The sequence below is a fragment of the Theropithecus gelada genome, chromosome 9, assembly GCF_003255815.1.
Source record: "Theropithecus gelada isolate Dixy chromosome 9, Tgel_1.0, whole genome shotgun sequence".
In the NCBI taxonomy this organism is placed as follows: Eukaryota; Metazoa; Chordata; class Mammalia; order Primates; family Cercopithecidae; genus Theropithecus; species Theropithecus gelada.
In genome coordinates this window covers 42,398,912-42,413,029 of record NC_037677.1, presented here as the reverse complement: position 1 = coordinate 42,413,029, position 14,118 = coordinate 42,398,912, and positions in this window count along the sequence as shown.

Sequence of the window (14,118 nt, the reverse complement as noted above, 5' to 3'; positions counted from 1 at the left end):
CTTCTAACCTCACTTATGGATTTTAAAATATTCTTTCCTTTATGGGTGCATGTTTGTGTGTCTGTATGTGTGTATTCCTGTCTTTGTGTATCAAATGTTTTTCTATTCCATGATCACATAACTTTCTTTCTTTTCTTTTCTTTTCTTTTTCTTTTTCTTTTTCTTTTTTCTTTTTTTTTTTTTTTGAGATGGAGTGTCCCTCTGTAGCCTCGGCTGGAGTGCAGTGGCACAATCTGCGCTCAGTGCAAGCTCCACCTCCCGGGTTCATGCTATTCTCCTCCCTCAACCTCCTGGGTAGCTGGGACCACAGGCACCCGCCACCACGCCCAGCTAAGTTTTTGTATTTTTAGTAGAGATGCGGTTTCACTGTGTTAGCCAGGATAGTCTCCATCTAGTGACCTCGTAATCCACCCGCCTTGGCCTCCCAAAGTGCTGGGATTACAGGCGTCAATCACTGTGCCTGGCCCATGATCACATAACTTTCAAATTTTCTTCTAATATATATTTTTTCAATTAAAAAATTTATTTTTTTTCTTTTGAGATGGAGTCTCGCTCTGTCACCCAGGCTGGAGTGCAGTGGGGTGATCTCACTCACTGCAAACTCCGCCTCCCGGGTTCACACCATTCTCCTGCCTCAGCCTCCCGAGTAGCTGGGACTACAGGCCCCTGCCACCACATCTGGCTAATTTTTTATATTTTTAGTAGAGACTGGGTTTCAGTGTGTTAGCCAGGATGGTCTCGATCTCCTGACCTTGTGATCCGCCCGCCTTGGCCTCCCAAAGTTCTGGGATTACAGGACTGAGTCACAGTCCCCGGCCCAATAATATTCTTATGGTTCGACTTTTTACACTTAAATTTTTAATATTTTGGGAGTTCACTCTAGTAGCAATTGTTCTTTTCTTATCCCAAAGTATTAGTTATTCCAAGACCAGGTATTGAAGTTGTACCTCAAGCTGCCCATCCCCCATGCTTCCTTCCACCCATCCCACACTCTTTCATTAGGACTTCAGCCATATGCTTTTGTGTGTGTGTGTGTGCGCGTGTGTGTGTGCATGTATGTGTGTGTGTATGTGTGTGTGATGGAGTTTTACTCTTTCACCCAGGCTGGAGTGAAGAGCACAATCTCAGCTCACTACAACCTCCCTTTCCCAGGTTTAAGTGATTCTCCTGCCTCAGCCTCCCAAGTAGCTGGGATTACAGGCATCTGCCACCACGCCCAGGTAACTTTTGTATTTTTAGTAGAGACAGAGTTTCACCATGTTGGCCAGGCTGATCTCGACCTCCTGACCTCAGGTGATCAGCCCACCTTGGCCGACCAAAGTGCTAGTATTCTATCTGAATTATTTCTACAGGCTCTCACTGGCCTTTCTCCATTCAGTATTGCATTTCTCCCATTCTACACCTCCCAATGCCTCAAAAGGCTGGTCTTAGACTCCATATGGAGTGACATATCACTTCCTGCTTCAAATCCTTTGAATGGTTTTCCAGTTTTTAATAAGCTCACGATTTCAAGTGTGGCCATATAATTTATCCACCAAATAGGTAAACGATTGAAAATGGGAGAAAGGCTATTTATTTATAATAATGCTGGAGCTGCAGGCATGAAGCAGACTGTCCTTGACAAACCCTATTGAGAAGTCTCGACTCCCCAGCTCCAAACTGTTACCCCTTCCTCCTTCGCAAGCCATCCATTCACCTGTTCTGAGGCTGGTTTTGCATTTTTACATCTTCAAACTGAAAGTTTTTCCTTTATGGGACTTTACGTGCTCTTCCCTGTACTGAAATCATTTCTTTTTCACAACCCACTCCCGACCCATCTCCCACTTCTTTGCCCCCTTCTGTTTCCCTCATACTCCACCATGAGGTCTCACTTATATGCCACTTCCTCTGTAAAGTTTTCTTCAATATTCTCCCCCTGCCCAAGTTTGGGTTTAGCACGGTTCCTATGTATTTCATATCATTTCCATGCACTCCCTCTTTTAAATCCAGTATTTCTCCTATCACCTTCACTAGTGTACATATATCTTCTATAATCTGCATCCATAGGGCCTGGCACACAATAGGCATTAATAGAAAAATACCTAAGAATAAATGAATGGCTGGGCGCGGTGCCTTATGCCTGTAATCCCAGCACTTTGGGAGGCTGAGGGGAGCGGATCACGAGGTCAGGAGATTGAGGCGTTCCTAGCTAACGTGGTGAAACCCCGTCTCTACTAAAAATACATAAAAATTAGCCGGGTGTGGTGGCACACACCTGTAATCCCAGCTACTCAGGAGGCTGAGGCGAAGAGTCACTTGAACCTGGGAGGTGGAGGTTGCAGTGAGCCGAGATCGCGCCATTGCACTCCAGCCAAAAGACAGTGGAAGACTCTGTAAAACAATAAAAGAATAAATGAATGAATGAATATCTGTCCCTGGTGACATTTAGGAATTGCAGAAGAAAGTTATAAATTTTTTCAGGAAGAATTGCCAGATGTTTGAAATATGTGTATTATCTACCAGAATGGGTGCATATTTGGTTGTGTGTGTGTGTGTGTGTGCGTGCAAATGAGTGCATCTGTGTTTTTTAAAAGTTCTATTACTTTGAAGATACACTTCAACTTTACTTTTAGTACAATGAATTAAGTATTTAAAATGAAATAGCAAATCTTTACAAAGTAAATAACTTCCCTAACTCACTAGAAATGAAAGATAATATTCAAATTAACACACTAGAGTTGGATTTTTCATATTTTGACTGTCAATACAACTAACAACCTACATACCTTGCTTCTGTTTAAAAGGAAAACAAATAAAGATTTTAGTTTACTCCCAGGACAAAATAGATTAACTGATTATATCTTGAAATAGTCTTTATTTGGGGGTTTAACTTCTTGAAGTAATATGGAAATGAGGTCAAATTGATGGTAGATAATATGAATGACTTCAAGAAAAACAATGTTAAATGTTAGATCAAAAAGGGAAAAAGGATATTTTCTTCCCAAGACTAACTAACTACAAACTGACATTGCCAAATGAAACATCATGTATCCTGGAATATTATCTATTTTCTACACATATTTCCTACATATATGAATATATGTCTTTCATGACAACTTTACACCGTTCTTTAGTCACACTGCTAGATAAATATGAAAAATAACCAAATTATCTACCTAAAATATTTTCCGCCTAATAAAATTTATCTAATTATAATGTTTTATCAAATGGCCCTTCTTAATACTGTCTAAAGTCATACCTCTTTCTTGAGCCAAATACCAGTTCTCATCCAGTATAATATTACATAATTAGCTATTCCATTTGAAACACTCTTGAACCAAATACTATAATCAGGGATTTGTGTGTGTGTGTGAAACATGCTGTTTTCATTTCTAAGACCCTTAAACCAAAACAATAATCTCAAAAAGGAGTTTAAGAAACTACTCATAGCTCACCTCTCCCTCCCCTGGGTGATACTAACTTCTCAGGTGCAGACTAAGACCAGATGAAGAAATCTTCAGAACATTCTCTGGCTAAAAATCTCCTTCTCTTAATGTTTTTACACACTTTGCTTTTAACATCAAGGAACTTTTCCGCTATAATCTGATCCTTGTTCTTTTAGAACAAAAATTTAATGACTTCCTGAACCACTACAAATCAATTACCCTCACATCATTAATCATAGCCTGTTTAGCCTTTATAGCAATATATTCATGTACTTATATTTACTTATAGGGATTAGGTTTTACAGTCCATGCATGTTTTTAATGTCATTTTTAAATACCATCTCTCTTTTCATAAAAATAAATGTAAGACCAACTACAGCACAATTCCAAAAGCTATTTCTCAAAAAACGTAGAAACTAGTTTTTGTATCTAGGCAGAATTTTTCATTCAACACTCTACATATGATCACTAGTAATCATCTCAAGCTAAATGATCATTTTAATTATGTAATTATGTACTTCATATGCAATTCTGACTCACAGAACAATATCTGACACATAATTGTGACAGTGTGAAGTCCAAAATATATACAGTGCAGGATTTAGTGCAGTAATGACCTCAGAATAACTGCAGGAAAATTCTTAAAAGCCTGCTGTAAACTGATCACATTTGGATGAAAAATAAGTGATTAACTCAGGAGGCAATGGGAAAGGGAGAACTGAAATCTGTCTGCCAATATTTTATGGGTATTTTACACTGGAAAAATGCTCTTCTCTGTAAAATGGAATGATATTTTGAAACATAAATTAGTAAAGGGACAGGAAATGGGGAGGTGAAAGGGGAAATAAAGAGGAATGTTGAAATGATCCTACAGAAAAATAGGCATATTTGTCAAACATATTGGAATCCCATTAACTACCCAAGTAAAATGGACCTAAACAAAATTACTAGTAGGTTCTGTATAGTGTACTCTTTATTTAAAATGAAAATGACCTTGAAGCTACATTATATTTGTCAGAACTTCAATTCTGAGCTTCCCAATTAGAGTACTTTATAGTTTCTCATCACATTATAATCAAAAGCTCACCTCTTTCTTATTAATAGGATTTAGGCTATTAAAATACTGTGCCTATGTGAAACACATTTACTTGAGAATTGATGCTTGAAACAAAATTCATCTGAAGGCTCAGAAAGTGGCCCTGTTTGAAGGTATTTATTACCAGTGCAATATGTCCTCACCTTCACACTGGGTTTTGACGGTAGTTTCAACAGCTCTCTGATCTCACTGTTTAATGGATTGTTCTGAAGCTCTTCAGCCAGCTGCAAGGGACATTACATTGACATAAAGAACATTTAGTATGAGCATTGTTAGGTTGTGTGTGTGACAACTGAGAATCTGTCTTGCTCAAGGCTATTGCTTTTCAATGTTTAAGAAGAGGTCACCATAAAAGAAAACAGATCATCAATTATTGCTCTTCCTTTTAGGCCTTCCGTAGTCCACATTCGACCCCAGGTTCTCGGCTGAGTACAAATCAAGTAATCTTATCCACCGATCACCTTCTGATTTATTCCAAGGAGGGCAAACCCTAGCACTTCGTCCATGTGAATGGTCTTTTGTATCTAGCCAAAGGACCACTTGTGAGAAGAACTGGATAAAGCTTTGACACGTAACCTCCTGCATCCCCCACAAAAACAGAGCTTCTGAATGAGGCAGTGAAATCCACAGGGTTTCCAAAAACCCATGGGGATTCCAAAAACCCATAGTAGCTGTACTGTTTAGAGCTAGGGTAAAAATAATTAGAATGCCCCTAATAGAACAAATGGCCTGAAACTCTTATTATGTTTACCTATTCAGATGAAGAAGTCTGTTAAATACCGACCAATTGTAATATCAATTGTAAAATGAGCTATAATGGGTTGACAAATACCCTGGTACCAAAAATGCTGACTGTACTCTACTATAATAACAAAGACTTCCCATTTGGGTTCTACATAAAGAAAATGTTAGAACTTCAAAACTGCCTCATGTCTTCCATTAAGAGATATTCCTATCAAAATTCCAATTCAGTTTTCTTAAGAAGAAAACCAAGACTCGAACAGGAAAAAAGGTTAGAATTATGAAATATGTGGTATATATATATATATATAAGTGCATTTTATTTAAAAACCCTTCTTAAAATCTTGCATGAAATTTCCATTTGCCCCTATTTTGTCTACTAAGCTAAAAATAATTGTTCATATCTCTCTGGAAAAGGACTTTTCTCGAAAAGAAGGGCATAATATAATTTATACACAAAAAATAAAATCATAAAAAATTTTACAGTCATTATCATTAACTACCTTTCACTAATTGCTTTTACTTTTTTGAGGTAATATTTCTACAGAACTTTTAATTTACAAAAAGACATAAAGGTTATTTGCATACTTCAGTCACTTAAAACATAATAATATATTTCAAAATTTAAATATACTGTTCTGACAAATTACAAGATACTATGGTTTATCATATTCACATAGCAGTCTCTAATTTTTTATAAAGCAATATTGTTGCAATATAATTGGGCCACAACAACATTGGTTTAAAAACAAATGTTTCCCAAAACTTTGCTTTCTTGGGTGGAAACTGCACCTTAGTTGAGCAACCATATCTACATCTTTATTCACCTTCATGTAAACAGTTTTGGTTCAATAATGCAGAAGTAAGCTTCCTCATTAAATATATATTGAAACACACTTGTAATCTTTGTAGATAAAAATAGAAAGGAAAATGTTTGGGAACTAAACAAATAGCACACAACTTGGATATTTATTACATATGCATATTTTCTAAATTAGAATACAAAGTAGGTCAAATAAAATCAACTTCTCAAGATGGCCAATTTTTAAATTATATTATGGCCTGGATATTTTACCACATTGAATTATAGCTTGTTTTATCAAAAATAAAGGAAAAAATACTAAAAAGCAACAAATAAGCTATGGGATATCATTATAACCAGCCTTCACACTAAACATATTTCTCGTTCAACTTTGGGTCCTTATAGTTTATCCAGGTGCGTTCTCAATTCATTCTAGTCTGTAAGTTAACAGTAAGAATCAGTGAGTTAGTGTCCTTCCCCCAAGTTTAAAATAAAATTATAGCTACAGGAAATTAACTACTCCATCAATGTCAACTGCTTCTAAAATTTATTTTTTGATTATGAAGGTAATTTGGAAAAATCTAATATCCATAAATCATTACTATGTTTTGCAATCCATTTTAAAAACAATCCTGTCTTTTTATGTATTTCATATGCTTAGTTAGTATCCTAGTATCTGTCTTTTTTTTTTTTCTTTTTTTTGAGATAGAGTCTCACTCTGTGGCACAGGCTGGAGTGTGGTGGTGTGACCTCGACTCACTGCAAGCTCTGCCTCCTGGGTTTCACCATTGTCCTGCCTCAGCCTCCCGAGTAGCTGCGACTACAGGCACCCACCACCAAACCTGGCTAATTTTTTTGTATTTTTTTTAGCAGAGACGGGGTTTCACCATGTTAGCTAGGATGGTCTCAACCTCCTGACCACGTGATCTGCCCACCTCACCCTCCCAAAGTCCTGGGATTACAGTCATGAGCCACTGCGCCTGGCCCTGTCTTTTTTTTTTTTTTAAATATAGAAAAGGATACAGACCTTAAAGCAATAAACTTGTGTAGCTTTAAGGTTTGTTTTGTTTGATATAAGAATAGCTATTCCTGCTTACTTTTAGTTTTCATTTTTGTGAAATATTTTTTCCACCTTTTTACCTTAAGTTTCCTAAGTCCTTATGTGTTAGGTGACTCTCCTGAAAACAGCAGATAAGTGGTTAGTGGAGTTTTATCCATTCTGTCATTCTATATTTTTTTTATGTGGAGCATTTGGGCCATTTACATTCAATGTTAATGTTAAGATGTGCGGTACTGTTCAGTTAATCCTGTTAGTAGTTACCTAGACACTTTGTTTTGTTTTGTTTTGTTTTCATTGTGTTATTGTTTTTCAGGCCCTGTGAGGCTTATGCTTTAAGGAAGTTCTATTTTGGTGTATATAAAGCTTTTGTTTTAAAATTTAGAACTCCCTTTAGCATTTCTTGTAGTGCTGGTTTGGTAGTGGCAAATTCCCTCAGCACTTGTTTGTCTGAAAAAAGTCAATGTGAAGGAAAGAGTTTTCTGTGAGAAAGATATTCTGTGAGACAGAGTATCAGTATCAGGTAACCTATAAAAAAATCTGTCAGACTAATAGCAGATTTCTCAGCTAAAACCTTACAAACCAGAGGCATTGGGGCCCTCCTGCTTTTAGCCTGAAATCATATAAATGCCAGTCAAGAATTCTGTGTCTGTCAAAACTAAGCTTCATAAATGAAAAAGTGATCAAGTATTTTTCAAGCTTTTTAGTATATAGTTCGTGGTTTTGTTTTCTTCTATATAATTGCCTATATACCAAATACAGAATTTTCAATTCTTTTTATTTTTAACATACACATTTTCTATTTCATTATAAAATTCTTTTAAATATTTTAACATCATTTAATTGACTACATCAGTATAATTTTGCATAATTTTCTTCTACAGTATTCTGTAAATCATATGTGCCTTTTATGCCTAAAATAATAGATGCAATAGTACTGCAAAAAAAACTAAATAGATATAATCCTTGCCTTTATGAAACTTAAAGTGAAGGGAATAGAGATTATAAAATCATACACATATTAATGTTATCATAAAAGTAAAGTGTGCTTTAATATAATTTTAAAAGGTAACCACTGAGATTAACAGTTTAGGGCAGGTGTCTCTGCAAAAGGGACACATCAACTAATAAGAAATCCTTAGAAATAATTTCTGTTGTTTTAACTTATTCAGAATTCCTTTCATTTCTTTCCCAAATCGCATTCTCTTTTCTAGTGGTGAGTTGAACCTTCCATACTTCATACCCTCTTGGCTCATGAGTGAACATGGTACCCATGCCAAGACAATAATAGTTTCTCTTAGGTGTTTAAACCTTAAACGTGTACTCAAAAGAGCAGAAAATGATCAGACCTATGTTAGTCCAATGGTAGTAGAATGAAGCCTATTGGTTAATTCTTGTTCATCTAACTCTTAAAACCAAGCTTATTTCTGTCATTTCAGAATTATGAAATAGGCTTTGCCTTTAATTCTCTGCAACAAGCATAAGAAGGCAATAGATTCCTCTTTTTGCTTAAATTGCACAGAATTCACTTCTGTGGCTTATGTAACAGTCAACCCTAGCTGATACAGTCATTATTGTATAGTAAGAAAAGAAATGAGATGCTCACAAATGAAGCTAGGAGTCAACTGGTGTAGGTTTTCAGAGCATAAAGGACTTTTGAATTTCATTCTAATGGAAAGCCATTTAAAAATTTTAAGCAGGAGACTGCATAATCAGAAGTATGTTTTCCTAATAAAACAGCTTCAATATCTGCACTAACACTTGAGGTTCACTGTCTCACAGCTATGGTAAACAAAGTCATGGACACACAAAGAGTGAGGTTGAGAGCAGAAGTTTAATAGGCAAAAGAAAGAGAATAGCTCTCTGCTGCAGACAGGAGACTGGAGAAACTGACTGCTGGTCTGTGGTGAAATGCAAGGGTTTTCATAGATAAGTTGGTAAGGGGTGGTGTCTGACTTACACAGCGTGTAAAAAACTGGTTAGACTAGGTGTGCCATTTGCATAGAACACAAATCTTTGGTAGCTCCCACCCTAATCTTTTATTATGCAGGTGGGTTTATTATGAAGGTGTGTTAACTCTTGTTGAAAGTGAGCTAGGGGGTTATATGCTAAATCAACTAAGAAGTCTCTTGCCCTAAAAGACAATCATTTGTAAGAAAACATCATCCATGCAGCATTTCAAAAGGGTTCAGACCTAACTTTGAAGGGATATTTCTTACCCACAGTAAAGCCATGGAAAGAAGAGTGACCCAAAGAAGGTGTGTTCCTTGGGACAGTTGTGTTGTAGGGCTTTTACAGGGCTTGAGGAGGCCCTGCATTTTCGGATTATTAATAATGGCTTCTAGCCCTTTCCTAGAATCCGGCTTTACGGAAAAAAACCTGGGATCCATAAGGTGGATCTGGACTGGCTTAGTGGCTATAACTTGACCTATTCTTTCATGAGTTGCCCACACTTCTGGATTAATATTAGCTTCCACCAGGGGGAAACAAAGAGTTTGTCCTGGGGTTATAAGAACGCTACCCCCATGTGAGCTAAAATATCTCTACCTAATAAAGAAGTGGGGCTTTTAGGCATGATTAAGAGGCATGTATAAACAATAGGTTCCCCAAACTACAGCTAAGGGGTTGAGAAAAGTATCTGGTTAGACTCTTTCCTGAGATGCTTGTCACAGTCATGCTACAGGAAGAGAGGAGACCTGGATTAGAGAGAAGTAAAAGACTGTCTGCAGCGTTCAGAAGGAAGTCCACCCTCTTTCCTTCAATTTCCAGAATCACCAGGGCTTCTGAGCAATAATGGCAGTTTGAGCCACTGGAGTTGGGGGTCTGATCCCAGGGACCCATCAGTCCTGTTGGACCATTGGTGAAACCAGTTTTGGGACCTAGTGACCTCCATCTCTGGGGGCAGTTTGATTTCCAGTGGTCACTGCCATGTGCTGGACAGTGTCAAGATGGTTTCTTCTTGCTGTGTGGGCAATTCTTCTTAAAGTGCCCTGACTTGCCACATTGGTAGCAACTAGCAGATGCACCTCAGGGATCCTGGATCTTGCAAGACTGTAAAGCAGCTACTACAGCCTCTGTCCTTCTCTGGGTTTCCTCTCTCGTGGGCTTCCTCTTGGTTCCTATCATAAAATACCAAGGTGGCCACCCTCAAGAGGTTTTCTAAGGTAGTATCTGGTCCTATAACCTGCTTCTGCAGTTTCCTTCTAATATCAGGAGCTTCCTGTGTAATCTGTGTAATAAACTTATCTTTTAAAATTAGCTGCCCCTAGACTGATTCAGGTTGATATGGAGTTGTGTTTTATTAGTGCCTCTCTCAGCCTTGCCATAAAGGTTGTGGGATTGTCATCTGGATTTTTGTCTATTATGGAGATTTTAAAGTAACTAAGATGTTTGGCACTAATTCTTCATAGCCCCTCCAATATGCACATTAAAAAGTGTTTTCTTTTCCATTCATCTGTGGAGTCATTGGGATTCTAATCAGGATTGTCAAGAGATATTTCCTCTCTTTCTATTGGGAATGGTGTTTCCCCTTTTATTTGTCCTTACCTATTTTCTCTTTTGCTTTTTGGCCTACTATAGGAGACATATTGCTCATCTTTGAATTTCTCTGGTGCCTGCAGAGTTGCCTGTTTTTCAGCAGCAGTTAGAGCTTGGCTTAGGAGCAGCATAACATCCCTCTATGATAGGTCGAACATGTGAGATAAATTTTGGAATGCTTCTATATACCTATCAGGGTAATCAGAAAATCGGTCTAAGTCTCCCTTTATTTGCCTAAGGTCCTGAAATGAGAAGGGAACTTGAACCCTAGTGGCATCACCTTCATTAGACATTTCCTATATGAGTAAGAGCAAAGCTGGAGGAGTATGGAGTTTTGGAGATGGTGGAAGTGGAGGAGCCTATGGTGTGGTTAGAAGATGCCCTGAATAAGGGTGGCAGGAAGGGCTGGGACACTAGATTGCTCCCTCAGATGGTTCTCCTAGAAGTTGCCTTTCTAGTTTTGGAGAATTATTCCTTTTGGACCTGCCTGATATGACTGTTAAAAGAGATGGGTCAATTGTGCAATGCTTGCAAAGGTCTGTCTAGGTTGTCTCGTAGGGCAAAGAAAACCTCTATATAGAAAACCTTGAACCATTTGCTCTCTAATCTACAGAGAAAATCTAATTTTTGATAGTATTAAAATCAAGGCTTCCCTCCAATGCCAGGTTAGTTCAAGATGGCAAGAAGGCCACACCCTTGTGTAAAAGAAAATGAACCACTTTTTCTTTAAAGTCTTTGGGTCATAGAAGTCCTAGTGCTTCAGAATGCACTCCAGAGGAGTACAGACCAAAGATGGTCTGTTACCCATCTAAAAAGAGAAGTGAGAAAAACGTATCCATTTAGTCTCCTTCCTTTCTTTTGGAATGATCCAGGGTGAAGGGGGTGACAATGGTGGTATCCTTCCCACTGTTTCCTTCCTTGGTTCCCTGAGCCCCAGCATCCATTAAATGTGGATGCAGACATCACCCTCAGGTATGGATCCAGAGGAGCTAAGCAATGGGATTAGTCCCATTTACCAATGCAACTTTAGTCCTCTGTTGGTGATTTCCCTTTGACTTTCTAGACTTCTGTGATCCGCGTGGCTTCCCAACAGATGGCTCTCAGGACAGACTATGTAACAGTTTTATGTGAGCAAGGCCCCTTAATGGACAGAGAGTACTGGGTTGCGCCCTATATTCTGTTTTTATTCCCCAGATTAAAGTATATATTCTTAGGCAGTGGTTCTGGTTAATATCCATACTACATAAAATCCCCTTATTATTTAAGTATCATTCTAACTAGAGGTAGAATAGATGCCTTAACAAAATGTAGGGCCTGAACGGCAGTTTTTCTGCTGAAGGGAAATTATTGACACAAAATTTGGTTTTGGGAAACATCTTCCTCCTTGTTGTTGAGTTTTCCCATTCATAGATGGGGCATAAAGCTTGGTTTATAGTTAAGGGGTGCAAAAAGGGAATAGAATTGGGAAAATACAATGTTCCAGCAAAGGCCTGATGAGGAACCTCTTGGAGAGGATTCCTATTTCCACTTGGTGGCACTGTAGGTCTTGAAATACCATGTGCTTTCCAGACAAAGGATAGAGAAAAAGACTACACTGGGTGGGGGAGGGGAGACCCCCTGTTCCTAGAAAAATCACAAAAATGGCAATCCCTTAAGCTATACTCCCGGTTACTATGGCATTTGCTGATCTTGCCTAACAGGATTATTTCCTTTAATTGTAAACATTCCCGCAGCATTGCATATAGAGAGGGGACAGGAGACATAGTGGTTATGGAGAAGAAAGAAAAAAAAATTGATGATAAAAACTTGGTGATTCTGTTGCTAATGAGCAGTGAAATGCTGGAAGAGTAAGAGTCGAGAAGCATTTGGGTAACACTGGGATGTAGCCTTGTCCAGGAATAGCCAAATGCCTCTGGATCTCTTCCAATCCTACATGATGGCTAGGCTCTTTGTGAAAGTCAACCAGTTCAAAACAGAGCCAACATTCCTAGCACTCGGAGGGTGCTGGGGGATTCACTCAGTATTCCCCAGCAAGCCTGTCACCTGCATCTTGAGAATGCAGGTAAGCATGACTGGCCATCTCTTAACAGGCCATCAGACACACAGTTTTAAGTTTTACTATACAATTTAAAATTGAGGACAGAAGGCCTCAAAAAAAGTAGAGAGTTGGGATCCACTCCTATACTTACTCTTCTGATGAATCTACCTTGGATCCTGGATGAGCCCCCACAATGAAACAGCCTCTTCTAGAGTAACACCCATGAGTAACACCCATGTTCCTTGTCTTATGGCCATGAAAAACTAGGATGCAGATACACAAAGAGTGAGGTTGAGAGTGGAAGTTTAATAGGCAAAAGAAAGAGAATAGCTCTCTGCTGCAGAGAGTTGTTCTGGAAAAATGGGTTGCCTGTCCAAGGCAAAATACAGAGGGTTTTAAAGACCAGCTGGTGAGCAGACATTGTCTGATTTGCATAGGACATGAAAAAGTGGTTAGACCAGGTGTGCCATTTACATAGAAGGTGAAACTCCGGTAGTCCCATTTTAAGCTTTTATTATGCAGGCAGGTTATCTGCCTGAGCTGTGCCATGTTGCCCATTTCTTTGTTCCTGTAAACATGGTAACAAAAAGGGAAGATGGAGACTCCATGTTGAATATACGTGGCCAGCATTCCCCCATGTAAGCTTCCAGCTTGTTTATCTATGTCTGAAGTTTGATTTTTCAGGCTGCTCTTTGTTAGAAAAAAGAAATAATTTTCTGGGCTGCTTTTTGTTAGAAGGGAAGCTCTGTCAAAGACTCTTTATCCCTCATTATCTGCCTAAGTATTTTTTCCACATAGCTCCTGTATCAATAAGATCACTTTGGGCCAGGCACGGTGGTTCATGCCTGTAATTCCAGCACTTTGGGAGGCTGTGGTGGGTGGATCACCTGAGGTCAGGAATTCAAGACCAGACTGACCAACATGGTGAAAACCCATCTCTACTGAAAATACAAAAATTAGCTGGGCATATTGATGGACACCTATAATCCCAGCTACTCGGGAGGCTGAGGCAGGAAAATCACTTGAATTCAGGAGGCAGAGGTTGCAATGAGCTGAGATTGTGCTGTCACACTCCAGCCTGGGCTATAAGAGTGAAACTCCACCTTGCTGGGGGCAGTGGCTCACACCTGTAATCCCAGCACTTTGGGAGGCCAAGGCAGGCAGATCACCTGAGGTTGGGAGTTTGAGACCAGCCTGACCAACATGGAGAAACCTTGTCTCTGCTAAAAATACAAAATTAGCCAGGCATGGTGGTGCATGCCTGTAATCCCAGCTACTCAGGAGGCTGAGGCAGGAGAATCGCTTGAGCCCAGGAGGCAGACATTGTGGTGAGCCAAGAACATGCCATTGCACTCCAGCCTGGGCAAAAAGAGCGAAACTGCATCTCCAAAAAAAAAAAAAAGAAAAAAAAAAAAAAAGAAA